The following is a 26349-nucleotide window of genomic DNA, read 5'->3' on the forward strand; positions in this document are numbered from 1 at the left end:
TTTACGTATTGCTCATATAGTGTTGTTACATCATTTTTACCACTATAAAGAGGTGCTGTGGCTTAGTTGGTCAAAGTGCCTGTCTTGTAAACAGGAGATCCTGGGTTCAAATCCCAGCAGTGCCTTTTGACCAGTCAAGCTTAGTTTATTCTCTCCCTTCCCATCTTGTTAATGTAATTTCTGGTAGTTTGTCCTGTCATATAGTGTCATTACATCAGCTTTACCACCATAAAGTCGTGCTGTGGCTTATTTGGTCAAAGTGCCTTTCTAGTAAACAGGAGATCCTGGGTTCAAATCCCAGAAGTGCCTTTTCCCCAGTCAAGTGTAGCTTTTTCTCTCCATTCTGATTTTGTTAAATAAATTTCTGCTAATTTGTCCTGTCATATAGTGTTGTTACATCATTTTTACCACTATAAAGAGGTGCTGTGGCTTAGTTGGTCAAAGTGCCTGTCTAGTAAACAGGAGATCCTGGGTTCAAATCCCAGCAGTGCCTTTTCCCAGTCAAGCGTAGTTTTTTCTCTCCATTCTGATTTTGTTTAATAAATTTCTGCTAATTTGTCCTGTCATATAGTGTTGTTACATCATTTTTACCACTATAAAGACGTGCTGTGGCTTAGTTGGTGAAATTGCCTATCTACTAAACAGGAGATCCTGTGTTCAAATCCCAGCAGTGCCTTTTGACCAGTCAAGAAATATGTACCTTTCCAATCTTATTAATGTAATTTCTACTAGTTTGTCCTCTCATATAGTGTTGGTACGTCGCTTTTGCCACCCAAAACAGGCGCTGTGGCTTAGTTGGTGAAAGTGCCTGTCTTTTAAACAGGAGATCCTGGGTTCAAATCCCAGGACTGCCTTTTAATCAGTCAAGCTTAGTTTATTCTCCCTTCCCATCTTGTTAATATAATTTCTGCTAGTTTGTCCTGTCATATAGTGTCATTACATCAGTTTTACCACCATAAAGTGGTGCTGTGGCTTAGTTGGTCAAAGTGCCTGTCTAGTAAACAGGAGATCCTGGGTTCAAATCCCAGCAGTGCCTCTTAATCAGTCAAGCTTAGTTTATTCCCTCCCTTCCCATCTTGTTAATATAATTTCTGCTAGTTTGTCCTGTCATATAGTGTCATTACATCAACTTTACCACCATAAAGTGGTGCTGTGGCTTAGTTGGTCAAAGTGCCTGTCTAGTAAACAGGAGATCCTCGGTTCCAATCCCAGCAGTGCCTTTTCCCCAGTCAAGCGTAGTTTTTTCTCTCCATTCTGATTTTTTTAACTCAATTTCTGGTAGTTTGTCCAGTCATATAGTGTTTTTACATCATTTTTACTTCTATAAAGCGGTGCTGTGGCTTAGTTGGTCAAAGTGCCTGTTTAGTAAACAGGAGATCCTGGGTTCAAATCCCAGCAGTGCCTTTTCCCCAGTGAAGCGTAGTTTCTTCTCTCCATTCTGATTAAGTTAAATTAATTTCTGCTAGTTTGTCCTGTCATATAGTGTCATAACATCAGCTTTACCACCATAAAGTGGTGCTGTGGCTTAGTTGGTCAAAGTGCCTGTCTAATAAACAGGAGATCCTGGGTTCAAATCCCAGCAGTGTGTTTTCCAGTCCAGTGTAGTTTTTCCATTCTGATTTTTATTCCAAGTCCTTTCCAATCTTATTAATGTAATTTCTACTAGTTTGTCCTCTCATATAGTGTTGTTACGTCGCATTTGCCACCCAAAACAGGCGCTATGGCTTATTTGGTGAAAGTGCCTGTCTTGTAAACAGGAGATCCTGGGTTCAAATCCCAGCAGTGCCTCATAATCAGTCAAGCTTAGTTTATTCCCTCCCTTCCCATCTTGTTAATATAATTTCTGCTAGTTTGTCCTGTCATATAGTGTCATTACATCAGCTTTACCACCATAAAGTGGTGCTGTGGCTTAGTTGGTCAAAGCGCCTGTCTAGTAAACAGGAGATCCTGGGTTCAAATCCCAGCAGTGCCTTTTCCCCAGTCAAGCGTAGTTTTTTCTCTCCATTCTGATTTTTTAAAATAAATTTCTGGTGGTTTGTCCTGTCATATAGTGTTGTTACATCATTTTTACCACTATAAAGCGGTGCTGTGGCTTAGTTGGTCAAAGTACCTGTCTTGTAAACAGGAGATCCTGGGTTCAAATCCCAGCAGTGCCTTTTAACCAGTCAAGCTTAGTTTATTCTCTCCCTTCCCATCTTGTTAATGTAATTTGTGGTAGTTTGTCCTGTCATATAGTGTCATTACATTAGCTTTACCACCATAAAGTGTTTCTGTGGCTTAGTTGACTAAAGTACCTGTCTAGTAAACAGGAGATCCTGGTTTCAAATCCCAACAGTGCCTTTTGACCAGTCAAGCTTAGTTTATTCTCTCCCTTCCCATCTTGTTAATGTAATTTCTGCTAGTTTGTCCTGTCATATAGTGTCATAACATCAACTTTACCACCATAAAGTGGTGCTGTGGCTTAGTTGGTCAAAGTGCCTGTCTAGTAAACAGGAGATCCTGGGTTCAAATCCCAGCAGTGCCTTTTCCCAGTCAAGCTAGTTTTTTCTCCCATTCTGATTTTTTAAAATAAATTTCTGGTAGTTTGTCCTGTCATATAGTGTTGTTACATCATGTTTACCACTATAAAGCGGTGCTGTGGCTTAGTTGGTCAAAGTGCCTGTCTAGTAAACAGGAGATCCTGGGTTCAAATCCCAGCAGTGCCTTTTCCCAAGTCAAGCGTAGTTTTTTCTCTCCATTCTGATTTTGTTAAATAAATTTCTGCTAATTTGTCCTGTCATATAGTGTTGTTACATCATTTTTACCACTATAAAGAGGTGCTGTGGCTTAGTTGGTCAAAGTGCCTGTCTAGTAAACAGGAGATCCTGGGTTCAAATCCCAGCAGTGCCTTTTAACCAGTCAAGCTTAGTTTATTCTCTCCCTTACCATCTTGTTAATGTAATTTCTGCTAGTTTGTCCTGTCATATAGTGTCATTACATCAGCTTTACCACCATAAAGTGGTGCTGTGGCTTAGTTGGTCAAAGTGCCTGTCTTGTAAACAGGAGATCCTGGGTTCAAATCCCAGCAGTGCCTTTTCCCCAGTCAAGCGTAGTTTCTTCTCTCCATTCTGATTAAGTTAAATTAATTTCTGCTAGTTTGTCCTGTCATATAGTGTCATAACATCAACTTTACCACCATAAAGTGGTGCTGTGGCTTAGTTGGTCAAAGTGCCTGTCTAGTAAACAAGAGATTCTGGGTTCCAATCCCAGCAGTGCCTTTTCCCCAGTCAAGCGTAGTTTTTTCTCTCCATTCTGATTTTTTTAACTAAATTTCTGGTAGTTTGTCCTGTCATATAGTGTTGTTACATCATTTTTACCACTATAAAGCGGTGCTGTGGCTTAGTTGGTCAAAGTGCCTGTCTAGTAAACAGGAGATCCTGGGTTCAAATCCCCGCAGTGCCTTTTCCCCAGTCAAGCGTAGTTTTTTCTCTCCATTCTGATTTTGTTAAATAAATTTCTGCTAGTTTGTCCTGTCATATAGTGTTGTTACATCATTTTTACCACTATAAAGAGGTGCTGTGGCTTAGTTGGTCAAAGTGCCTGTCTAGTAAACAGGAGATCCTGGGTTCAAATCCCAGCAGTGCCTTTTCCCCAGTCAAGCGTAGTTTTTTCTCTCCATTCTGATTACGTTAAATTAATTTCTACTAGTTTGTCCTGTCATATAGTGTCATAACATCAGCTTTACCACCATAAAGTGGTGCTGTGGCTTAGTTGGTCAAAGTGCCTGTCTAGTAAACAGGAGATCCTGGGTTCAAATCCCAGCAGTGCCTTTTGACCAGTCAAGCGTAGTTTTTTCTCTACATTCTGATTTTGTTAAATAAATTTCTGGTAGTTTGTCCTGTCATATAGTGTTGTTACATCATTTTTACCACTATAAAGCGGTGCTGTGGCTTAGTTGGTCAAAGTGCCTGTCTAGTAAACAGGAGATCCTGGGTTCAAATCCCAGCAGTGCCTTTTGACCAGTCAAGCTTAGTTTATTCTCTCCCTTACCATCTTGTTAATGTAATTTCTGCTAGTTTGTCCTGTCATATAGTGTCATTACATCAGCTTTACCACCATAAAGTGGTGCTGTGGCTTAGTTGGTCAAAGTGCCTGTCTAGTAAACAGGAAATCCTGGGTTCAAATCGCAGCAGTGCCTTTTCCCCAGTCAAGAAATATGTACCTTTCCAATCTTATTAATGTAATTTCTACTAGTTTGTCCTCTCATATAGTGTTGTTACGCGCATTTGCCACCCAAAACAGGCGCTGTGGCTTAGTTGGTGAAAGTGCCTGTCTTGTAAACAGGAGATCCTGGGTTCAAATCCCAGCAGTGCCTCATAATCAGTCAAGCTTAGTTTATTCCCTCCCTTCCCATCTTGTTAATATAATTTCTGCTAGTTTGTCCTGTCATATAGTGTCATTACATCAGCTTTACCACCATAAAGTGGTGCTGTGGCTTAGTTGGTCAAAGTGCCTGTCTAGTAAACAGGAAATCCTGGGTTCAAATCGCAGCAGTGCCTTTTCCCCAGTCAAGAAATATGTACCTTTCTAATCTTATTAATGTAATTTCTACTAGTTTGTCCTCTCATATAGTGTTGTTACGTCGCCTTTGCCACCCAAAACAGGCGCTGTGGCTTATTGTTGAAAGTGCCTGTCTTGTAAACAGGAGATCCTGGGTTCAAATCCCAGCAGTGCCTCATAATCAGTCAAGCTTAGTTTATTCCCTCCTTCCCATCTTGTTAATATAATTTCTGCTAGTTTGTCCTGTCATATAGTGTCATTACATCAGCTTTACCACCATAAAGGGGTGCTGTGGCTTAGTTGGTCAAAGTGCCTGTCTAGTAAACAGGAAATCCTGGGTTCAAATCGCAGCAGTGCTTTCCCCAGTCAAGAAATATGTACCTTTCCAATCTTATTAATGGAATTTCTACTAGTTTGTCCTCTCATATAGTGTTGTTACGCCGCATTTGCCACTCCAAACAGGCGCTATGGCTTAGTTGGTGAAAGTGCCTGTCTTGTAAACAGGAGATCCTGGGTTCAAATCCCAGCAGTGCCTCATAATCAGTCAAGCTTAGTTTATTCCTCCCTTCCCATCTTGTTAATATAATTTCTGCTAGTTTGTCCTGTCATATAGTGTCATTACATCAGCTTTACCACCATAAAGTGGTGCTGTGGCTTAGTTGGTCAAAGTGCCTGTCTAGTAAACAGGAAATCCTGGGTTCAAATCGCAGCAGTGCCTTTTCCCAGTCAAGAAATATGTACCTTTCTAATCTTATTAATGTAATTTCTACTAGTTTGTCCTCTCATATAGTGTTGTTACGTCGCCTTTGCCACCCAAAACAGGCGCTGTGGCTTAGTTGGTGAAAGTGCCTGTCTTGTAAACAGGAGATCCTGGGTTCAAATCCCAGCAGTGCCTCATAATCAGTCAAGCTTAGTTTATTCCCTCCCTTCCCATCTTGTTAATATAATTTCTGCTAGTTTGTCCTGTCATATAGTGTCATTACATCAACTTTACCACCATAAAGTGGTGCTGTGGCTTAGTTGGTCAAAGTGCCTGTCTAGTAAACAGGAGATCCTCGGTTCCAATCCCAGCAGTGCCTTTTCCCCAGTCAAGCGTAGTTTTTTCTCTCCATTCTGATTTTTTTAACTCAATTTCTGGTAGTTTGTCCAGTCATATAGTGTTGTTACATCATTTTTACCACTATAAAGCGGTGCTGTGGCTTAGTTGGTCAAAGTGCCTGTCTAGTAAACAGGAGATCCTGGGTTCAAATCCCAGCAGTGCCTTTTCCCCAGTCAAGCGTAGTTTTTCTCTCCATTCTGATTTTGTTAAATAAATTTCTGCTAATTTGTCCTGTCATATAGTGTTGTTACATCATTTTACCACTATAAAGACGTGCTGTGGCTTAGTTGGTGAAATTGCATATCTACTAAACAGGAGATCCTGTGTTCAAATCCCAGCAGTGCCTTTTGACCAGTCAAGAAATATGTACCTTTCCAATCTTATTAATGGAATTTCTACTAGTTTGTCCTCTCATATAGTGTTGGTACGTCGCTTTGCCACCCAAAACTGGCGCTGTGGCTTAGTTGGTGAAAGTGCCTGTCTTTAAACAGGAGATCCTAGGTTCAAATCCCAGCACTGCCTTTTAATCAGTCAAGCTTAGTTTATTCCCTCCCTTCCCATCTTGTTAATATAATTTCTGCTAGTTTGTCCTGTCATATAGTGTCATTACATCAGTTTTACCACCATAAAGTGGTGCTGTGGCTTAGTTGGTCAAAGTGCCTGTCTAGTAAACAGGAGATCCTGGGTTCAAATCCCAGCAGTGCCTCTTAATCAGTCAAGCTTAGTTTATTCCCTCCCTTCCCATCTTGTTAATATAATTTCTGCTAGTTTGTCCTGTCATATAGTGTCATTACATCAACTTTACCACCATAAAGTGGTGCTGTGGCTTAGTTGGTCAAAGTGCCTGTCTAGTAAACAGGAGATCCTCGGTTCCAATCCCAGCAGTGCCTTTTCCCCAGTCAAGCGTAGTTTTTTCTCTCCATTCTGATTTTTTTAACTCAATTTCTGGTAGTTTGTCCAGTCATATAGTGTTTTTACATCATTTTTACTTCTATAAAGCGGTGCTGTGGCTTAGTTGGTCAAAGTGCCTGTCTAGTAAACAGGAGATCCTGGGTTCAAATCCCAGCAGTGCCTTTTCCCCAGTCAAGCGTAGTTTCTTCTCTCCATTCTGATTAAGTTAAATTAATTTCTGCTAGTTTGTCCTGTCATATAGTGTCATAACATCAGCTTTACCACCATAAAGTGGTGCTGTGGCTTAGTTGGTCAAAGTGCCTGTCTAATAAACAGGAGATCCTGGGTTCAAATCCCAGCAGTGTGTTTTTCCCAGTCCAGCGTAGTTTTTTCTCTCCATTCTGATTTTTTAAAATAAATTTCTGGTAGTTTGTCCTGTCATATAGTGTTGTTACATCATTTTTACCACTATAAAGCGGTGCTGTGGCTTAGTTGGTCAAAGTGCCTGTTTAGTAAACAGGAAATCCTGGGTTCAAATCCCAGCAGTGCCTTTTCCCCAGTCAAGCGTAGTTTTTTCTCTCCATTCTGATTTTGTTAAATAAATTTCTGCTAATTTGTCCTGTCATATAGTGTTGTTACATCATTTTTACCACTATAGAGAGGTTCTGTGGCTTAGTTGGTCAAAGTGCCTGTCTAGTAAACAGGGATCCTGGGTTCAAATCCCAGCAGTGCCTTTTGACCAGTCAAGCTTAGTTTATTCTCTCCCTTCCCATCTTGTTAATGTAATTTGTGGTAGTTTGTCCTGTCATATAGTGTCATAACATCAGCTTTACCACCATAAAGTGGTGCTGTGGCTTAGTTGGTCAAAGTGCCTGTCTAGTAAACAGGAGATCATGGGTTCAAATCCCAGCAGTGCCTTTTCCCCAGTCAAGCGTAGTTTTTCTCTCCATTCTGATTTTTAAAATAAATTTCTGGTAGTTTGCCCTGTCATATATTGTTGTTACATCGTTTTTACCACTACAAAGCGGTGCTGTGGCTTAGTTGGTCAGAGTGCCTGTCTTGTAAACAGGAGATCCTGGGTTCAAATCCCAGCAGTGCCTTTGACCAGTCAAGCTTAGTTTATTCTCTCCTTCCCATCTTGTTAATGTAATTTCTGGTAGTTTGTCCTGTCATATAGTGTTGTTACATCATTTTTACCACTATAAAGCGGTGCTGTGGCTTAGTTGGTCAAAGTGCCTGTCTTGTAAACAGGAGATTCTGGGTTCAAATCCCAGCAGTGCCTTTCCCAGTCAAGTGTAGTTTCTTCTCTCCATTCTGATTAAGTTAAATTAATTTCTGCTAGTTTGTCCTGTCATATAGTGTCATAACATCAACTTTACCACCATAAAGTGGTGCTGTGGCTTAGTTGGTCAAAGTGCCTGTCTAGTAAACAGGAGATTCTGGGTTCCAATCCCAGCAGTGTGTTTCCCAGTCAAGCGTAGTTTTTCTCTCCATTCTGATTTTTTAACTAAATTTCTGGTAGTTTGTCCTGTCATATAGTGTTGTTACATCATTTTTACCACTATAAAGCGGTGCTGTGGCTTAGTTGGTCAAAGTGCCTGTCTAGTAAACAGGATATCCTGGGTTCAAATCCCAGCAGTGCCTTTTCCCAGGTCAAGCGTAGTTTTTTCTCTCCATTCTGATTTTTTAAAATAAATTTCTGGTAGTTTGTCCTGTCATATAGTGTTGTTACATAATTTTTACCACTATAAAGAGGTGCTGTGGCTTAGTTGATCAAAGTGCCTGTCTAGTAAACAGGAGATCCTGGGTTCAAATCCCAGCAGTGCCTTTTCCCAGTCAAGCGTAGTTTTTCTCTCCATTCTGATTTTGTTAAATTCATTTCTGCTAGTTTGTCCTGTCATATAGTGTTGTTACATCATTTTTACCACTATAAAGCGGTGCTGTGGCTTAGTTGGTCAAAGTGCCTGTCTAGTAAACAGGAGATCCTGGGTTCAAATCCCAGCAGTGCCTTTTGACCAGTCAAGCTTAGTTTATTCTCTCCCTTACCATCTTGTTAATGTAATTTCTGCTAGTTTGTCCTGTCATATAGTGTCATTACATCAGCTTTACCACCATAAAGTGGTGCTGTGGCTTAGTTGGTCAAAGTGCCTGTCTAGTAAACAGGAAATCCTGGGTTCAAATCGCAGCAGTGCCTTTTCCCCAGTCAAGAAATATGTACCTTTCCAATCTTATTAATGTAATTTCTACTAGTTTGTCCTCTCATATAGTGTTGTTACGTTGCTTTTGCCACCCAAAACAGGCGCTGTGGCTTAGTTGGTGAAAGTGCCTGTCTTGTAAACAGGAGATCCTGGGTTCAAATCCCAGCAGTGCCTTATAATCAGTCAAGCTTAGTTTATTCCCTCCCTTCACATCTTGTTAATATAATTTCTGTTAGTTTGTCCTGTCATATAGTGTCATTATATCAACTTTCCCACCATAAAGTGGTGCTGTGGCTTAGTTGGTCAAAGTGCCTGTCTAGTAAACAGGAGATCCTCGGTTCCAATCCCAGCAGTGCCTTTTCCCCAGTCAAGCGTAGTTTCTTCTCTCCATTCTGATTAAGTTAAATTAATTTCTGCTAGTTTGTCCTGTCATATAGTGTCATAACATCAGCTTTACCACCATAAAGTGGTGCTGTGGCTTAGTTGGTCAAAGTGCCTGTCTAATAAACAGGAGATCCTGGGTTCAAATCCCAGCAGTGTGTTTTTCCCAGTCCAGCGTAGTTTTTTCTCTCCATTCTGATTTTTTAAAATAAATTTCTGCTAGTTTGTCCTGTCATATAGTGTTGTTACATCATTTTTACCACTATAAAGCGGTGCTGTGGCTTAGTTGGTCAAAGTGCCTGTTTAGTAAACAGGAAATCCTGGGGTCAAATCCCAGCAGTGCCTTTTCCCCAGTCAAGCGTAGTTTTTTCTCTCCATTCTGATTTTGTTAAATAAATTTCTGCTAATTTGTCCTGTCATATAGTGTTGTTACATCATTTTTACCACTATAAAGAGGTGCTGTGGCTTAGTTGGTCAAAGTGCCTGTCGAGTAAACAGGAGATGCTGGGTTCAAATCCCAGCAGTATCTTTTGACCAGTCAAGAAATATATTCTTCCAATCTTATTAATGTAATTTCTACTAGTTTGTCCTCTCATATAGTGTTGTTACATCGCTTTTGCCACCCAAAACAGGCGCTGTGGCTTAGTTGGTGAAAGTGCCTGTCTTGTAAACAGGAGATCCTGGGTTCAAATCCCAGCAGTGCCTTTGACCAGTCAAGCTTAGTTTATTCTTCCTTCCCATCTTGTTAATGTAATTTCTGGTAGTTTGTCCTGTCATATAGTGTCATTACATCAGCTTTACCACCATAAAGTCGTGCTGTGGCTTGTTTGGTCAAAGTTCCTGTCTAGTAAACAGGAGATGCTGGGTTCAAATCCCAGCAGTATCTTTGACCAGTCAAGAAATATGTACCTTTCAATCTTATTAATGTAATTTCTACTAGTTTGTCCTCTCATATAGTGTTGTTACGTGCTTTTGCCACCCAAAACAGGCGCTGTGGCTTAGTTGGTGAAAGTGCCTGTCTTGTAAACAGGAGATCCTGGGTTCAAATCCCAGCAGTGCCTTATAATCAGTCAAGCTTAGTTTATTCCCTCCCTTCACATCTTGTTAATATAATTTCTGCTAGTTTGTCCTGTCATATAGTGTCATAATATCAACTTTCCCACCATAAAGTGGTGCTGTGGCTTAGTTGGTCAAAGTGCCTGTCTAGTAAACAGGAGATCCTCGGTTCAAATCCCAGCAGTGCCTTTTCCCAGTCAAGCGTAGTTTCTTCTCTCCATTCTGATTAAGTTAAATTAATTTCTGCTAGTTTGTCCTGTCATATAGTGTCATAACATCAGCTTTACCACCATAAAGTGGTGCTGTGGCTTAGTTGGTCAAAGTGCCTGTCTAATAAACAGGAGATCCTGGGTTCAAATCCCAGCAGTGTGTTTTCCCAGTCCAGCGTAGTTTTTCTCTCCATTCTGATTTTTAAAATAAATTTCTGCTAGTTTGTCCTGTCATATAGTGTTGTTACATCATTTTTACCACTATAAAGCGGTGCTGTGGCTTAGTTGGTCAAAGTGCCTGTTTAGTAAACAGGAAATCCTGGGGTCAAATCCCAGCAGTGCCTTTTCCCCAGTCAAGCGTAGTTTTTTCTCTCCATTCTGATTTTGTTAAATAAATTTCTGCTAATTTGTCCTGTCATATAGTGTTGTTACATCATTTTTACCACTATAAAGAGGTGCTGTGGCTTAGTTGGTCAAAGTGCCTGTCGAGTAAACAGGAGATGCTGGGTTCAAATCCCAGCAGTATCTTTTGACCAGTCAAGAAATATGTACCTTCCAATCTTATTAATGTAATTTCTACTAGTTTGTCCTCTCATATAGTGTTGTTACATCGCTTTTGCCACCCAAAACAGGCGCTGTGGCTTAGTTGGTGAAAGTGCCTGTCTTGTAAACAGGAGATCCTGGGTTCAAATCCCAGCAGTGCCTTTGACCAGTCAAGCTTAGTTTATTCTCTCCCTTCCCATCTTGTTAATGTAATTTCTGGTAGTTTGTCCTGTCATATAGTGTCATTACATCAGCTTTACCACCATAAAGTCGTGCTGTGGCTTATTTGGTCAAAGTTCCTGTCTAGTAAACAGGAGATGCTGGGTTCAAATCCCAGCAGTATCTTTTGACCAGTCAAGAAATATGTACCTTTCCAATCTTATTAATGTAATTTCTACTAGTTTGTCCTCTCATATAGTGTTGTTACATCGCTTTTGCCACCCAAAACAGGCGCTGTGGCTTAGTTGGTGAAAGTGCCTGTCTTGTAAACAGGAGATCCTGGGTTCAAATCCCAGCAGTGCCTTTTGACCAGTCAAGCTTAGTTTATTCTCTCCCTTCCCATCTTGTTAATGTAATTTCTGGTAGTTTGTCCTGTCATATAGTGTCATTACATCAGCTTTACCACCATAAAGTCGTGCTGTGGCTTATTTGGTCAAAGTTCCTGTCTAGTAAACAGGAGATCCTGGGTTCAAATCCCAGAAGTGCCTTTTCCCCAGTCAAGTGTAGCTTTTTCTCTCCATTCTGATTTTTTAAAATAAATTTCTGCTAATTTGTCCTGTCATATAGTGTTGTTACATCATTTTTACCACTATAGAGAGGTTCTGTGGCTTAGTTGGTCAAAGTGCCTGTCTAGTAAACAGGAGATCCTGGGTTCAAATCCCAGCAGTGCCTTTTGACCAGTCAAGAAATATGTACCTTTGCAATCTTATTAATGTAATTTCTACTAGTTTGTCCTCTCATATAGTGTTGTTACGTCGCTTTTGTTACCCAAAACAGGCGCTGTGGCTTAGTTGGTGAAAGTGCCTGTCTTGTAAACAGGAGATCCTGGGTTCAAATCCCAGCAGTGCCTTTTCCCCAGTCAAGTGTAGTTTTTTCTCTCCATTCTGATTTTGTTAAATAAATTTCTGCTAATTTGTCCTGTCATATAGTGTTGTTACATCATTTTTACCACTATAAAGAGGTGCTGTGGCTTAGTTGGTCAAAGTGCCTGTCTAGTAAACAGGAGATCCTGGGTTCAAATCCCAGCAGTGCGTTTTCCCCAGTCAAGCGTAGTTTTTTCTCTCCATTCTGATTTTGTTTAATAAATTTCTGCTAATTTGTCCTGTCATATAGTGTTGTTACATCATTTTTACCACTATAAAGACGTGCTGTGGCTTAGTTGGTGAAATTGCCTATCTACTAAACAGGAGATCCTGTGTTCAAATCCCAGCAGTGCCTTTTGACCAGTCAAGAAATATGTACCTTTCCAATCTTATTAATGTAATTTCTACTAGTTTGTCCTCTCATATAGTGTTGGTACGTCGCTTTTGCCACCCAAAACAGGCGCTGTGGCTTAGTTGGTGAAAGTGCCTGTCTTTTAAACAGGAGATCCTGGGTTCAAATCCCAGCACTGCCTTTTAATCAGTCAAGCTTAGTTTATTCCCTCCCTTCCCATCTTGTTAATATAATTTCTGCTAGTTTGTCCTGTCATATAGTGTCATTACATCAGTTTTCCCACCATAAAGTGGTGCTGTGGCTTAGTTGGTCAAAGTGCCTGTCTAGTAAACAGGAGATCCTGGGTTCAAATCCCAGCAGTGCCTCATAATCAGTCAAGCTTAGTTTATTCCCTCCCTTCCCATCTTGTTAATATAATTTCTGCTAGTTTGTCCTGTCATATAGTGTCATTACATCAACTTTACCACCATAAAGTGGTGCTGTGGCTTAGTTGGTCAAAGTGCCTGTCTAGTAAACAGGAGATCCTCGGTTCCAATCCCAGCAGTGCCTTTTCCCCAGTCAAGCGTAGTTTTTTCTCTCCATTCTGATTTTTTTAACTCAATTTCTGGTAGTTTGTCCAGTCATATAGTGTTTTTACATCATTTTTACTTCTATAAAGCGGTGCTGTGGCTTAGTTGGTCAAAGTGCCTGTCTAGTAAACAGGAGATCCTGGGTTCAAATCCCAGCAGTGCCTTTTCCCAGTCAAGCGTAGTTTCTTCTCTCCATTCTGATTAAGTTAAATTAATTTCTGCTAGTTTGTCCTGTCATATAGTGTCATAACATCAGCTTTACCACCATAAAGTGGTGCTGTGGCTTAGTTGGTCAAAGTGCCTGTCTAATAAACAGGAGATCCTGGGTTCAAATCCCAGCAGTGTGTTTTTCCCAATCCAGTGTAGTTTTTTCTCTCCATTCTGATTTTTTAAAATAAACAGGGTTCAAATCGCAGCAGTGCCTTTTCCCCAGTCAAGAAATATGTACCTTTCCAATCTTATTAATGTAATTTCTACTAGTTTGTCCTCTCATATAGTGTTGTTACGTCGCATTTGCCACCCAAAACAGGCGCTATGGCTTATTTGGTGAAAGTGCCTGTCTTGTAAACAGGAGATCCTGGGTTCAAATCCCAGCAGTGCCTCATAATCAGTCAAGCTTAGTTTATTCCCTCCCTTCCCATCTTGTTAATATAATTTCTGCTAGTTTGTCCTGTCATATAGTGTCATTACATCAGCTTTACCACCATAAAGTGGTGCTGTGGCTTAGTTGGTCAAAGTGCCTGTCTAGTAAACAGGAGATCCTGGGTTCAAATCCCAGCAGTGCCTTTTCCCCAGTCAAGCGTAGTTTTTTCTCTCCATTCTGATTTTTTAAAATAAATTTCTGGTAGTTTGTCCTGTCATATAGTGTTGTTACATCATTTTTACCACTATAAAGCGGTGCTGTGGCTTAGTTGGTCAAAGTGCCTGTCTTGTAAACAGGAGATCCTGGGTTCAAATCCCAGCAGTGCCTTTTAACCAGTCAAGCTTAGTTTATTCTCTCCCTTCCCATCTTGTTAATGTAATTTGTGGTAGTTTGTCCTGTCATATAGTGTCATTACATTAGCTTTACCACCATAAAGTGTTTCTGTGGCTTAGTTGACTAAAGTACCTGTCTAGTAAACAGGAGATCCTGGTTTCAAATCCCAACAGTGCCTTTTGACCAGTCAAGCTTAGTTTATTCTCTCCCTTCCCATCTTGTTAATGTAATTTCTGCTAGTTTGTCCTGTCATATAGTGTCATAACATCAACTTTACCACCATAAAGTGGTGCTGTGGCTTAGTTGGTCAAAGTGCCTGTCTAGTAAACAGGAGATCCTGGGTTCAAATCCCAGCAGTGCCTTTTCCCCAGTCAAGCATAGTTTTTTCTCTCCATTCTGATTTTTTAAAATAAATTTCTGGTAGTTTGTCCTGTCATATAGTGTTGTTACATCATGTTTACCACTATAAAGCGGTGCTGTGGCTTAGTTGGTCAAAGTGCCTGTCTAGTAAACAGGAGATCCTGGGTTCAAATCCCAGCAGTGCCTTTTCCCAAGTCAAGCGTAGTTTTTTCTCTCCATTCTGATTTTGTTAAATAAATTTCTGCTAATTTGTCCTGTCATATAGTGTTGTTACATCATTTTTACCACTATAAAGAGGTGCTGTGGCTTAGTTGGTCAAAGTGCCTGTCTAGTAAACAGGAGATCCTGGGTTCAAATCCCAGCAGTGCCTTTTAACCAGTCAAGCTTAGTTTATTCTCTCCCTTACCATCTTGTTAATGTAATTTCTGCTAGTTTGTCCTGTCATATAGTGTCATTACATCAGCTTTACCACCATAAAGTGGTGCTGTGGCTTAGTTGGTCAAAGTGCCTGTCTTGTAAACAGGAGATCCTGGGTTCAAATCCCAGCAGTGCCTTTTCCCCAGTCAAGCGTAGTTTCTTCTCTCCATTCTGATTAAGTTAAATTAATTTCTGCTAGTTTGTCCTGTCATATAGTGTCATAACATCAACTTTACCACCATAAAGTGGTGCTGTGGCTTAGTTGGTCAAAGTGCCTGTCTAGTAAACAAGAGATTCTGGGTTCCAATCCCAGCAGTGCCTTTTCCCCAGTCAAGCGTAGTTTTTTCTCTCCATTCTGATTTTTTTAACTAAATTTCTGGTAGTTTGTCCTGTCATATAGTGTTGTTACATCATTTTTACCACTATAAAGCGGTGCAGTGGCTTAGTTGGTCAAAGTGCCTGTCTAGTAAACAGGAGATCCTGGGTTCAAATCCCCGCAGTGCCTTTTCCCCAGTCAAGCGTAGTTTTTTCTCTCCATTCTGATTTTGTTAAATAAATTTCTGCTAATTTGTCCTGTCATATAGTGTTGTTACATCATTTTACCACTATAAAGAGGTGCTGTGGCTTAGTTGGTCAAAGTGCCTGTCTAGTAAACAGGAGATCCTGGGTTCAAATCCCAGCAGTGCCTTTTAACCAGTCAAGCTTAGTTTATTCTCTCCCTTACCATCTTGTTAATGTAATTTCTGCTAGTTTGTCCTGTCATATAGTGTCATTACATCAGCTTACCACCATAAAGTGGTGCTGTGGCTTAGTTGGTCAAGTGCCTGTCTTGTAAACAGGAGATCCTGGGTTCAAATCCCAGCAGTGCCTTTTCCCAGTCAAGCGTAGTTTCTTCTCTCCATTCTGATTAAGTTAAATTAATTTCTGCTAGTTTGTCCTGTCATATAGTGTCATAACATCAACTTTACCACCATAAAGTGGTGCTGTGGCTTAGTTGGTCAAAGTGCCTGTCTAGTAAACAAGAGATTCTGGGTTCCAATCCCAGCAGTGCCTTTTCCCCAGTCATGCGTAGTTTTTTCTCTCCATTCTGATTTTTTTAACTAAATTTCTGGTAGTTTGTCCTGTCATATAGTGTTGTTACATCATTTTTACCACTATAAAGCGGTGCAGTGGCTTAGTTGGTCAAAGTGCCTGTCTAGTAAACAGGAGATCCTGGGTTCAAATCCCCGCAGTGCCTTTTCCCCAGTCAAGCGTAGTTTTTTCTCTCCATTCTGATTTTGTTAAATAAATTTCTGCTAATTTGTCCTGTCATATAGTGTTGTTACATCATTTTTACCACTATAAAGAGGTGCTGTGGCTTAGTTGGTCAAAGTGCCTGTCTAGTAAACAGGAGATCCTGGGTTCAAATCCCAGCAGTGCCTTTTCCCCAGTCAAGCGTAGTTTTTTCTCTCCATTCTGATTACGTTAAATTAATTTCTACTAGTTTGTCCTGTCATATAGTGTCATAACATCAGCTTTACCACCATAAAGTGGTGCTGTGGCTTAGTTGGTCAAAGTGCCTGTCTAGTAAACAGGAGATCCTGGGTTCAAATCCCAGCAGTGCCTGTTGACCAGTCAAGCGTAGTTTTTTCTCTACATTCTGATTTTGTTAAATAAATTTCTGGTAGTTTGTCCTGTCATATAGTGTTGTTACATCATTTTTACCACTATAAAGCGGTGCTGTGGCTTAGTTGGTCAAAGTGCCTGTCTAGTAAACAGGAGATCCTGGGTTCAAATCCCAGCAGTGCCTTTTGACCAGTCAAGCTTAGTTTATTCTCTCCCTTACCATCTTGTTAATGTAATTTCTGCTAGTTTGTCCTGTCATATAGTGTCATTACATCAGCTTTACCACCATAAAGGGGTGCTGTGGCTTAGTTGGTCAAAGTGCCTGTCTAGTAAACAGGAAATCCTGGGTTCAAATCGCAGCAGTGCCTTTTCCCCAGTCAAGAAATATGTACCTTTCCAATCTTATTAATGTAATTTCTACTAGTTTGTCCTCTCATATAGTGTTGTTACGTCGCATTTGCCACCCAAAACAGGCGCTATGGCTTAGTTTGTGAAAGTGCCTGTCTTGTAAACAGGAGATCCTGGGTTCAAATCCCAGCAGTGCCTCATAATCAGTCAAGCTTAGTTTATTCCCTTCCTTCCCATCTTGTTAATATAATTTCTGCTAGTTTGTCCTGTCATATAGTGTCATTACATCAGCTTTACCACCATAAAGTGGTGCTGTGGCTTAGTTGGTCAAAGTGCCTGTCTAGTAAACAGGAAATCCTGGGTTCAAATCGCAGCAGTGCCTTTTCCCCAGTCAAGAAATATGTACCTTTCTAATCTTATTAATGTAATTTCTACTAGTTTGTCCTCTCATATAGTGTTGTTACGTCGCTTTGCCACTCAAAACAGGCGCTGTGGCTTAGGTGAAAGTGCCTGTCTTGTAAACAGGAGATCCTGGGTTCAAATCCCAGCAGTGCCTCATAATCAGTCAAGCTTAGTTTATTCCCTCCCTTCCCATCTTGTTAATATAATTTCTGCTAGTTTGTCCTGTCATATAGTGTCATTACATCAGCTTTACCACCATAAAGGGGTGCTGTGGCTTAGTTGGTCAAAGTGCCTGTCTAGTAAACAGGAAATCCTGGGTTCAAATCGCAGCAGTGCCTTTTCCCCAGTCAAGAAATATGTACCTTTCCAATCTTATTAATGGAATTTCTACTAGTTTGTCCTCTCATATAGTGTTGTTACGTCGCATTTGCCACCCAAAACAGGCGCTATGGCTTAGTTGGTGAAAGTGCCTGTCTTGTAAACAGGAGATCCTGGGTTCAAATCCCAGCAGTGCCTCATAATCAGTCAAGCTTAGTTTATTCCCTCCCTTCCCATCTTGTTAATATAATTTCTGCTAGTTTGTCCTGTCATATAGTGTCATTACATCAGCTTTACCACCATAAAGTGGTGCTGTGGCTTAGTTGGTCAAAGTGCCTGTCTAGTAAACAGGAAATCCTGGGTTCAAATCGCAGCAGTGCCTTTTCCCCAGTCAAGAAATATGTACCTTTCTAATCTTATTAATGTAATTTCTACTAGTTTGTCCTCTCATATAGTGTTGTTACGTCGCCTTTGCCACCCAAAACAGGCGCTGTGGCTTAGTTGGTGAAAGTGCCTGTCTTGTAAACAGGAGATCCTGGGTTCAAATCCCAGCAGTGCCTCATAATCAGTCAAGCTTAGTTTATTCCCTCCCTTCCCATCTTGTTAATATAATTTCTGCTAGTTTGTCCTGTCATATAGTGTCATTACATCAACTTTACCACCATAAAGTGGTGCTGTGGCTTAGTTGGTCAAAGTGCCTGTCTAGTAAACAGGAGATCCTCGGTTCCAATCCCAGAAGTGCCTTTTCCCCAGTCAAGCGTAGTTTTTTCTCTCCATTCTGATTTTTTTAACTCAATTTCTGGTAGTTTGTCCAGTCATATAGTGTTGTTACATCATTTTTACCACTATAAAGCGGTGCTGTGGCTGAGTTGGTCAAAGTGCCTGTCTAGTAAACAGGAGATCCTGGGTTCAAATCCCCGCAGTGCCTTTTCCCCAGTCAAGCGTAGTTTTTTCTCTCCATTCTGATTTTGTTAAATAAATTTCTGCTAATTTGTCCTGTCATATAGTGTTGTTACATCATTTTTACCACTATAAAGACGTGCTGTGGCTTAGTTGGTGAAATTGCATATCTACTAAACAGGAGATCCTGTGTTCAAATCCCAGCAGTGCCTTTTGACCAGTCAAGAAATATGTACCTTTCCAATCTTATTAATGTAATTTCTACTAGTTTGTCCTCTAATATAGTGTTGGTACGTCGCTTTTGCCACCCAAAACAGGCGCTGTGGCTTAGTTGGTGAAAGTGCCTGTCTTTTAAACAGGAGATCCTAGGTTCAAATCCCAGCACTGCCTTTTAATCAGTCAAGCTTAGTTTATTCCCTCCCTTCCCATCTTGTTAATATAATTTCTGCTAGTTTGTCCTGTCATATAGTGTCATTACATCAGTTTTACCACCATAAAGTGGTGCTGTGGCTTAGTTGGTCAAAGTGCCTGTCTAGTAAACAGGAGATCCTGGGTTCAAATCCCAGCAGTGCCTCATAATCAGTCAAGCTTAGTTTATTCCCTCCCTTCCCATCTTGTTAATATAATTTCTGCTAGTTTGTCCTGTCATATAGTGTCATTACATCAACTTTACCACCATAAAGTGGTGCTGTGGCTTAGTTGGTCAAAGTGCCTGTCTAGTAAACAGGAGATCCTCGGTTCCAATCCCAGCAGTGCCTTTTCCCCAGTCAAGCGTAGTTTTTTCTCTCCATTCTGATTTTTTTAATTCAATTTCTGGTAGTTTGTCCAGTCATATAGTGTTTTTACATCATTTTTACTTCTATAAAGCGGTGCTGTGGCTTAGTTGGTCAAAGTGCCTGTCTAGTAAACAGGAAATCCTGGGTTCAAATCCCAGCAGTGCCTTTTCCCAGTCAAGCGTAGTTTCTTCTCTCCATTCTGATTAAGTTAAATTAATTTCTGCTAGTTTGTCCTGTCATATAGTGTCATAACATCAGCTTTACCACCATAAAGTGGTGCTGTGGCTTAGTTGGTCAAAGTGCCTGTCTAATAAACAGGAGATCCTGGGTTCAAATCCCAGCAGTGTGTTTTCCCAGTCCAGCGTAGTTTTTTCTCTCCATTCTGATTTTTAAAAATAAATTTCTGGTAGTTTGTCCTGTCATATAGTGTTGTTACATCATTTTTACCACTATAAAGCGGTGCTGTGGCTTAGTTGGTCAAAGTGCCTGTTTAGTAAACAGGAAATCCTGGGTTCAAATCCCAGCAGTGCCTTTGCCCCAGTCAAGCGTAGTTTTTTCTCTCCATTCTGATTTTGTTAAATAAATTTCTGCTAATTTGTCCTGTCATATAGTGTTGTTACATCATTTTTACCACTATAGAGAGGTTCTGTGGCTTAGTTGGTCAAAGTGCCTGTCTAGTAAACAGGAGATCCTGGGTTCAAATCCCAGCAGTGCCTTTTGACCAGTCAAGCTTAGTTTATTCTCTCCCTTCCCATCTTGTTAATGTAATTTGTGGTAGTTTGTCCTGTCATATAGTGTCATAACATCAGCTTTACCACCATAAAGTGGTGCTGTGGCTTAGTTGGTCAAAGTGCCTGTCTAGTAAACAGGAGATCCTGGGTTCAAATCCCAGCAGTGCCTTTTCCCCAGTCAAGCGTAGTTTTTTCTCTCCATTCTGATTTTTTAAAATAAATTTCTGGTAGTTTGCCCTGTCATATATTGTTGTTACATCGTTTTTACCACTATAAAGCGGTGCTGTGGCTTAGTTGGTCAAAGTGCCTGTCTTGTAAACAGGAGATCCTGGGTTCAAATCCCAGCAGTGCCTTTTGACCAGTCAAGCTTAGTTTATTCTCTCCCTTCCCATCTTGTTAATGTAATTTCTGGTAGTTTGTCCTGTCATATAGTGTTGTTACATCATTTTTACCACTATAAAGCGGTGCTGTGGCTTAGTTGGTCAAAGTGCCTGTCTTGTAAACAGGAGATTCTGGGTTCAAATCCCAGCAGTGCCTTTTCCCCAGTCAAGTGTAGTTTCTTCTCTCCATTCTGATTAAGTTAAATTAATTTCTGCTAGTTTGTCCTGTCATATAGTGTCATAACATCAACTTTACCACCATAAAGTGGTGCTGTGGCTTAGTTGGTCAAAGTGCCTGTCTAGTAAACAGGAGATTCTGGGTTCCAATCCCAGCAGTGCCTTTTCCCCAGTCAAGCGTAGTTTTTTCTCTCCATTCTGATTTTTTTAACTAAATTTCTGGTAGTTTGTCCTGTCATATAGTGTTGTTACATCATTTTTACCACTATAAAGCGGTGCTGTGGCTTAGTTGGTCAAAGTGCCTGTCTAGTAAACAGGAGATCCTGGGTTCAAATCCCAGCAGTGCCTTTTCCCAGGTCAAGCGTAGTTTTTTCTCTCCATTCTGATTTTTTAAAATAAATTTCTGGTAGTTTGTCCTGTCATATAGTGTTGTTACATCATTTTTACCACTATAAAGAGGTGCTGTGGCTTAGTTGGTCAAAGTGCCTGTCTAGTAAACAGGAGATCCTGGGTTCAAATCCCAGCAGTGCCTTTTCCCCAGTCAAGCGTAGTTTTTTCTCTCCATTCTGATTTTGTTAAATTAATTTCTGCTAGTTTGTCCTGTCATATAGTGTTGTTACATCATTTTTACCACTATAAAGCGGTGCTGTGGCTTAGTTGGTCAAAGTGCCTGTCTAGTAAACAGGAGATCCTGGGTTCAAATCCCAGCAGTGCCTTTTGACCAGTCAAGCTTAGTTTATTCTCTCCCTTACCATCTTGTTAATGTAATTTCTGCTAGTTTGTCCTGTCATATAGTGTCATTACATCAGCTTTACCACCATAAAGTGGTGCTGTGGCTTAGTTGGTCAAAGTGCCTGTCTAGTAAACAGGAAATCCTGGGTTCAAATCGCAGCAGTGCCTTTTCCCCAGTCAAGAAATATGTACCTTTCCAATCTTATTAATGTAATTTCTACTAGTTTGTCCTCTCATATAGTGTTGTTACGTTGCTTTTGCCACCCAAAACAGGCGCTGTGGCTTAGTTGGTGAAAGTGCCTGTCTTGTAAACAGGAGATCCTGGGTTCAAATCCCAGCAGTGCCTTATAATCAGTCAAGCTTAGTTTATTCCCTCCCTTCACATCTTGTTAATATAATTTCTGTTAGTTTGTCCTGTCATATAGTGTCATTATATCAACTTTCCCACCATAAAGTGGTGCTGTGGCTTAGTTGGTCAAAGTGCCTGTCTAGTAAACAGGAGATCCTCGGTTCCAATCCCAGCAGTGCCTTTTCCCAGTCAAGCGTAGTTTCTTCTCTCCATTCTGATTAAGTTAAATTAATTTCTGCTAGTTTGTCCTGTCATATAGTGTCATAACATCAGCTTTACCACCATAAAGTGGTGCTGTGGCTTAGTTGGTCAAAGTGCCTGTCTAATAAACAGGAGATCCTGGGTTCAAATCCCAGCAGTGTGTTTTTCCCAGTCCAGCGTAGTTTTTTCTCTCCATTCTGATTTTTTAAAATAAATTTCTGCTAGTTTGTCCTGTCATATAGTGTTGTTACATCATTTTTACCACTATAAAGCGGTGCTGTGGCTTAGTTTGTCAAAGTGCCTGTTTAGTAAACAGGAAATCCTGGGGTCAAATCCCAGCAGTGCCTTTTCCCAGTCAAGCGTAGTTTTCTCTCCATTCTGATTTTGTTAAATAAATTTCTGCTAATTTGTCCTGTCATATAGTGTTGTTACATCATTTTTACCACTATAAAGAGGTGCTGTGGCTTAGTTGGTCAAAGTGCCTGTCGAGTAAACAGGAGATGCTGGGTTCAAATCCCAGCAGTATCTTTTGACCAGTCAAGAAATATGTACCTTTCCAATCTTATTAATGTAATTTCTACTAGTTTGTCCTCTCATATAGTGTTGTTACATCGCTTTTGCCACCCAAAACAGGCGCTGTGGCTTAGTTGGTGAAAGTGCCTGTCTTGTAAACAGGAGATCCTGGGTTCAAATCCCAGCAGTGCCTTTTGACCAGTCAAGCTTAGTTTATTCTCTCCCTTCCCATCTTGTTAATGTAATTTCTGGTAGTTTGTCCTGTCATATAGTGTCATTACATCAGCTTTACCACCATAAAGTCGTGCTGTGGCTTATTTGGTCAAAGTTCCTGTCTAGTAAACAGGAGATGCTGGGTTCAAATCCCAGCAGTATCTTTTGACCAGTCAAGAAATATGTACCTTTCCAATCTTATTAATGTAATTTCTACTAGTTTGTCCTCTCATATAGTGTTGTTACATCGCTTTTGCCACCCAAAACAGGCGCTGTGGCTTAGTTGGTGAAAGTGCCTGTCTTGTAAACAGGAGATCCTGGGTTCAAATCCCAGCAGTGCCTTTTGACCAGTCAAGCTTAGTTTATTCTCTCCCTTCCCATCTTGTTAATGTAATTTCTGGTAGTTTGTCCTGTCATATAGTGTCATTACATCAGCTTTACCACCATAAAGTCGTGCTGTGGCTTATTTGGTCAAAGTTCCTGTCTAGTAAACAGGAGATCCTGGGTTCAAATCCCAGAAGTGCCTTTTCCCCAGTCAAGTGTAGCTTTTTCTCTCCATTCTGATTTTTTAAAATAAATTTCTGCTAATTTGTCCTGTCATATAGTGTTGTTACATCATTTTTACCACTATAGAGAGGTTCTGTGGCTTAGTTGGTCAAAGTGCCTGTCTAGTAAACAGGAGATCCTGGGTTCAAATCCCAGCAGTGCCTTTTGACCAGTCAAGAAATATGTACCTTTGCAATCTTATTAATGTAATTTCTACTAGTTTGTCCTCTCATATAGTGTTTTTACGTCGCTTTTGTTACCCAAAACAGGCGCTGTGGCTTAGTTGGTGAAAGTGCCTGTCTTGTAAACAGGAGATCCTGGGTTCAAATCCCAGCAGTGCCTTTTCCCCAGTCAAGCGTAGTTTTTTCTCTCCATTCTGATTTTTTAAAATAAATTTCTGGTAGTTTGTCCTGTCATATAGTGTTGTTACATCATTTTTACCACTATAAAGCGGTGCTGTGGCTTAGTTGGTCAAAGTGCCTGTCTAGGAAACAGGAGATCCTGGGTTCAAATCCCAGCAGTACCTTTTCCCCAGTCAAGCGTAGTTTCTTCTCTCCATTCTGATTAAGTTAAATTAATTTCTGCTAGTTTGTCCTGTCATATAGTGTCATAACATCAACTTTACCACTATAAGTGGTGCTGTGGCTTAGTTGGTCAAAGTGCCTGTCTAGTAAACAGGAGATCCTGGGTTCAAATCCCAGCAGTGCCTTTTCCCCAGTCAAGAAATATGTACCTTTCCAATCTTATTAATGTAATTTCTACTAGTTTGTCCTCTCATATAGTGTTGTTACGTCGCTTTTGCCACCCAAAACAGGCGCAGTGGCTTAGTTGGTGAAAGTGCCTGTCTTGTAAACAGGAGATCCTGGGTTCAAATCCCAGCAGTGCCTCATAATCAGTCAAGCTTAGTTTATTCCCTCCCTTCCCATCTTGTTAATATAATTTCTGCTAGTTTGTCCTGTCATATAGTGTCATTACATCAACTTTCCCACCATAAAGTGGTGCTGTGGCTTAGTTGGTCAAAGTGCATGTCTAGTAAACAGGAGATCCTGGGTTCAAATCCCAGCAGTGCAATTTCCCCAGTCAAGCGTATTTTTTCTCTCCATTCTGATTTTGTTAAATAAATTTCTGCTAATTTGTCCTGTCATATAGTGTTGTTACATCATTTTTACCACTGTAAAGAGGTGCTTGGCTTAGTTGGTGAAAGTGCCTGTCTAGTAAACAGGAGATCCTGGGTTCAAATCCCAGCAGTGCCTTTTGACCAGTCAAGCTTAGTTTATTCTCTCCTTCCCATCTTGTTAATGTAATTTGTGGTAGTTTGTCCTGTCATATAGTGTCATAACATCAGCTTTACCACCATAAAGTGGTGCTGTGGCTTAGTTGGTCAAAGTGCCTGTCTAGTAAACAGGAGATACTGGGTTCAAATCGCAGCAGTGCCTTTTGACCAGTCAAGAAATATGTACCTTTCCAATCTTATTAATGTAATTTCTACTAGTTTGTCCTCTCATATAGTGTTGTTGCTCGCTTTTGCGACCCAAAACAGGCGCTGTGGCTTAGTTGGTGAAAGTGCCTGTCTTGTAAACAGGAGATCCTGTGTTCAAATCCCAGCAGTGCCTTTTCCCCAGTCAAGCGTAGTTTTTTCTCTCCATTCTGATTTTGTTAAATAAATTTCTGCTAATTTGTCCTGTCATATAGTGTTGTTACATCATTTTTACCACTATAAAGCGGTGCTGTGGCTTAGTTGGTCAAAGTGCCTGTCTAGTAAACAGGAGATCCTGGGTTCAAATCCCAGCAGTGCCTTTTCCCCAGTCAAGCTTAGTTTATTCTCTCCCTTCCCATCTTGTTAATATAATTTGTGCTAGTTTGATCTGTCATATAGTGTCATTACACCAGCTTTACCACCATAAACTGGTGCTGTGGCTTAGTTGGTCAAAGTGCCTGTCTAGTATACAGGAGATCCTGTGTTCAAATCCCAGCAGTGCCTTTTGACCAGTCAAGAAATATGTACCTTTCCAATCTTATTAATGTAATTTCTACTAGTTTGTCCTCTCATATACTGTTGTTACGTCGCTTTTGCCACCCAAAACAGGCGCTGTGGCTTAGTTGGTGAAAGTGCCTGTCTTGTAAACAGGAGATCCTGGGTTCAAATCCCAGCAGTGCCTTTTAATCAGTCAAGCATAGTTTATTCCCTCCCTTCTGATTTTGTTAAATAAATTTCTGCTAATTTGTCCTGTCATATAGTGTTGTTACATCATTTTTACCACTACAAAGAGGTGCTGTGGCTTAGTTGGTGAAAGTGCCTGTCTAGTAAACAGGAGATCCTGGGTTCAAATCCCAGCAGAGCCTTTTGACCAGTCAAGAAATATGTACCTTTCCAATCTTATTAATGTAATTTCTACTAGTTTGTCCTGTCATATAGTGTCATTACATCAACTTTACCGCCATAAAGTGGTGCTGTGGCTTAGTTAGTCAAAGTGCCTGTCTAGTAAACAGGAGATTCTGGGTTCCAATCCCAGCAGTGCCTTTTCCCCAGTCAAGCGTAGTTTTTTCTCTCCATTCTGATTTTTTAAAATAAATTTCTGGTAGTTTGTCCTGTCATATAGTGTTGTTACATCATTTTTAACACTATAAAGAGGTGCTGTGGCTTAGTTGGTCAAAGTGCCTGTCTAATAAACAGGAGATCCTGGGTTCAAATCCCAACAGTGCCTTTTCCCCAGTCAAGCGTAGTTTTTTCTCTCCATTCTGATTACGTTAAATTAATTTCTACTAGTTTGTCCTGTCATATAGTGTCATAACATCAGCTTTACCACCATAAACTGGTGCTGTGGCTCAGTTGGTCAAAGTGCCTGTCTAGTAAACAGGAGATCCTGGGTTCAAATCCCAGAAGTGCCTTTTCCCCAGTCAAGCGTAGTTTTTTCTCTCCGTTCTGATTTTGTTAAATTCATTTCTGCTAGTTTGTCCTGTCATATAGTGTTGTTACATCATTTTTACCACTATAAAGCGGTGCTGTGGCTTAGTTGGTCAAAGTGCCTGTCTAGTAAACAGGAGATCCTGGGTTCAAATCCCAGCAGTGCCTTTGACCAGTCAAGCTTAGTTTATTCTCTCCCTTACCATCTTGTTAATGTAATTTCTGCTAGTTTGTCCTGTCATATAGTGTCATAACATCAGCTTTACCACCATAAAGTGGTGCTGTGGCTTAGTTGGTCAAAGTGCCTGTCTAATAAACAGGAGATCCTTGGTTCAAATCCCAGCAGTGTTTTTTTCCCAGTCCAGCGTAGTTTTTTCTCTCCATTCTGATTAAGTTAAATTAATTTCTGCTAGTTTGTCCTGTCATATAGTGTCATAACATCAGCTTTACCACCATAAAGTGGTGCTGTGGCTTAGTTGGTCAAAGTGCCTGTCTAATAAACAGGAGATCCTTGGTTCAAATCCCAGCAGTGTTTTTTTCCCAGTCCAGCGTAGTTTTTTCTCTCCATTCTGATTAGTTAA

General features: G+C 40.5%; 1 protein-coding gene and 44 non-coding genes across 49 annotated transcripts in view; all 45 read left to right on the forward strand.

Annotated features, from left to right (window-relative positions):
- The window catches only part of LOC118106171 (F-BAR and double SH3 domains protein 2), a 146620-nt gene that overhangs the window by 45783 nt on the left and 74488 nt on the right, over positions 1–26349 (forward strand). The gene's annotated exons all lie outside the window — the stretch shown is intronic.
- Positions 781–854, forward strand: trnat-agu. The gene has a single exon. It is a non-coding gene; the product is annotated as a tRNA-Lys (tRNA).
- trnat-agu lies at positions 1899–1972 on the forward strand. Its single transcript has one exon. It is a non-coding gene; the product is annotated as a tRNA-Thr (tRNA).
- On the forward strand, positions 3000–3073 carry trnat-ugu. Its single transcript has one exon. It is a non-coding gene; the product is annotated as a tRNA-Thr (tRNA).
- Positions 4281–4354, forward strand: trnat-ugu. Its single transcript has one exon. It is a non-coding gene; the product is annotated as a tRNA-Thr (tRNA).
- trnat-ugu lies at positions 5361–5434 on the forward strand. Its single transcript has one exon. It is a non-coding gene; the product is annotated as a tRNA-Thr (tRNA).
- Positions 6639–6712, forward strand: trnat-agu. Its single transcript has one exon. It is a non-coding gene; the product is annotated as a tRNA-Thr (tRNA).
- On the forward strand, positions 7556–7629 carry trnat-ugu. Its single transcript has one exon. It is a non-coding gene; the product is annotated as a tRNA-Thr (tRNA).
- Positions 8466–8539, forward strand: trnat-agu. The gene has a single exon. It is a non-coding gene; the product is annotated as a tRNA-Thr (tRNA).
- trnat-ugu lies at positions 8828–8901 on the forward strand. Its single transcript has one exon. It is a non-coding gene; the product is annotated as a tRNA-Thr (tRNA).
- On the forward strand, positions 9740–9813 carry trnat-ugu. The gene has a single exon. It is a non-coding gene; the product is annotated as a tRNA-Thr (tRNA).
- Positions 10096–10169, forward strand: trnat-ugu. Its single transcript has one exon. It is a non-coding gene; the product is annotated as a tRNA-Thr (tRNA).
- On the forward strand, positions 11005–11078 carry trnat-ugu. Its single transcript has one exon. It is a non-coding gene; the product is annotated as a tRNA-Thr (tRNA).
- On the forward strand, positions 11366–11439 carry trnat-ugu. Its single transcript has one exon. It is a non-coding gene; the product is annotated as a tRNA-Thr (tRNA).
- trnat-ugu lies at positions 11912–11985 on the forward strand. The gene has a single exon. It is a non-coding gene; the product is annotated as a tRNA-Thr (tRNA).
- Positions 12458–12531, forward strand: trnak-uuu. The gene has a single exon. It is a non-coding gene; the product is annotated as a tRNA-Lys (tRNA).
- trnat-agu lies at positions 12642–12715 on the forward strand. The gene has a single exon. It is a non-coding gene; the product is annotated as a tRNA-Thr (tRNA).
- trnat-agu lies at positions 13010–13083 on the forward strand. Its single transcript has one exon. It is a non-coding gene; the product is annotated as a tRNA-Thr (tRNA).
- trnat-agu lies at positions 13632–13705 on the forward strand. The gene has a single exon. It is a non-coding gene; the product is annotated as a tRNA-Thr (tRNA).
- Positions 13816–13889, forward strand: trnat-agu. The gene has a single exon. It is a non-coding gene; the product is annotated as a tRNA-Thr (tRNA).
- On the forward strand, positions 14184–14257 carry trnat-agu. Its single transcript has one exon. It is a non-coding gene; the product is annotated as a tRNA-Thr (tRNA).
- trnat-agu lies at positions 14368–14441 on the forward strand. The gene has a single exon. It is a non-coding gene; the product is annotated as a tRNA-Thr (tRNA).
- Positions 14552–14625, forward strand: trnat-agu. Its single transcript has one exon. It is a non-coding gene; the product is annotated as a tRNA-Thr (tRNA).
- On the forward strand, positions 14736–14809 carry trnat-agu. Its single transcript has one exon. It is a non-coding gene; the product is annotated as a tRNA-Thr (tRNA).
- trnat-agu lies at positions 15287–15360 on the forward strand. Its single transcript has one exon. It is a non-coding gene; the product is annotated as a tRNA-Thr (tRNA).
- On the forward strand, positions 16020–16093 carry trnat-agu. The gene has a single exon. It is a non-coding gene; the product is annotated as a tRNA-Thr (tRNA).
- Positions 16204–16277, forward strand: trnat-agu. The gene has a single exon. It is a non-coding gene; the product is annotated as a tRNA-Thr (tRNA).
- Positions 16388–16461, forward strand: trnat-agu. Its single transcript has one exon. It is a non-coding gene; the product is annotated as a tRNA-Thr (tRNA).
- trnat-ugu lies at positions 17832–17905 on the forward strand. The gene has a single exon. It is a non-coding gene; the product is annotated as a tRNA-Thr (tRNA).
- Positions 18562–18635, forward strand: trnak-uuu. The gene has a single exon. It is a non-coding gene; the product is annotated as a tRNA-Lys (tRNA).
- Positions 18746–18819, forward strand: trnat-agu. Its single transcript has one exon. It is a non-coding gene; the product is annotated as a tRNA-Thr (tRNA).
- Positions 19848–19921, forward strand: trnat-agu. Its single transcript has one exon. It is a non-coding gene; the product is annotated as a tRNA-Thr (tRNA).
- On the forward strand, positions 20032–20105 carry trnat-ugu. The gene has a single exon. It is a non-coding gene; the product is annotated as a tRNA-Thr (tRNA).
- On the forward strand, positions 20584–20657 carry trnat-agu. Its single transcript has one exon. It is a non-coding gene; the product is annotated as a tRNA-Thr (tRNA).
- Positions 20768–20841, forward strand: trnat-agu. Its single transcript has one exon. It is a non-coding gene; the product is annotated as a tRNA-Thr (tRNA).
- On the forward strand, positions 20952–21025 carry trnat-agu. The gene has a single exon. It is a non-coding gene; the product is annotated as a tRNA-Thr (tRNA).
- Positions 21314–21387, forward strand: trnat-ugu. The gene has a single exon. It is a non-coding gene; the product is annotated as a tRNA-Thr (tRNA).
- trnat-ugu lies at positions 22224–22297 on the forward strand. The gene has a single exon. It is a non-coding gene; the product is annotated as a tRNA-Thr (tRNA).
- On the forward strand, positions 22586–22659 carry trnat-ugu. Its single transcript has one exon. It is a non-coding gene; the product is annotated as a tRNA-Thr (tRNA).
- Positions 23132–23205, forward strand: trnat-ugu. Its single transcript has one exon. It is a non-coding gene; the product is annotated as a tRNA-Thr (tRNA).
- Positions 23316–23389, forward strand: trnap-agg. Its single transcript has one exon. It is a non-coding gene; the product is annotated as a tRNA-Pro (tRNA).
- trnat-agu lies at positions 23499–23572 on the forward strand. Its single transcript has one exon. It is a non-coding gene; the product is annotated as a tRNA-Thr (tRNA).
- Positions 24587–24660, forward strand: trnat-agu. The gene has a single exon. It is a non-coding gene; the product is annotated as a tRNA-Thr (tRNA).
- trnat-ugu lies at positions 24949–25022 on the forward strand. The gene has a single exon. It is a non-coding gene; the product is annotated as a tRNA-Thr (tRNA).
- Positions 25863–25936, forward strand: trnat-agu. Its single transcript has one exon. It is a non-coding gene; the product is annotated as a tRNA-Thr (tRNA).

The sequence above is a fragment of the Hippoglossus stenolepis genome, chromosome 4 (assembly GCF_022539355.2).
Source record: "Hippoglossus stenolepis isolate QCI-W04-F060 chromosome 4, HSTE1.2, whole genome shotgun sequence".
Lineage (NCBI taxonomy): Eukaryota > Metazoa > Chordata > Actinopteri > Pleuronectiformes > Pleuronectidae > Hippoglossus > Hippoglossus stenolepis.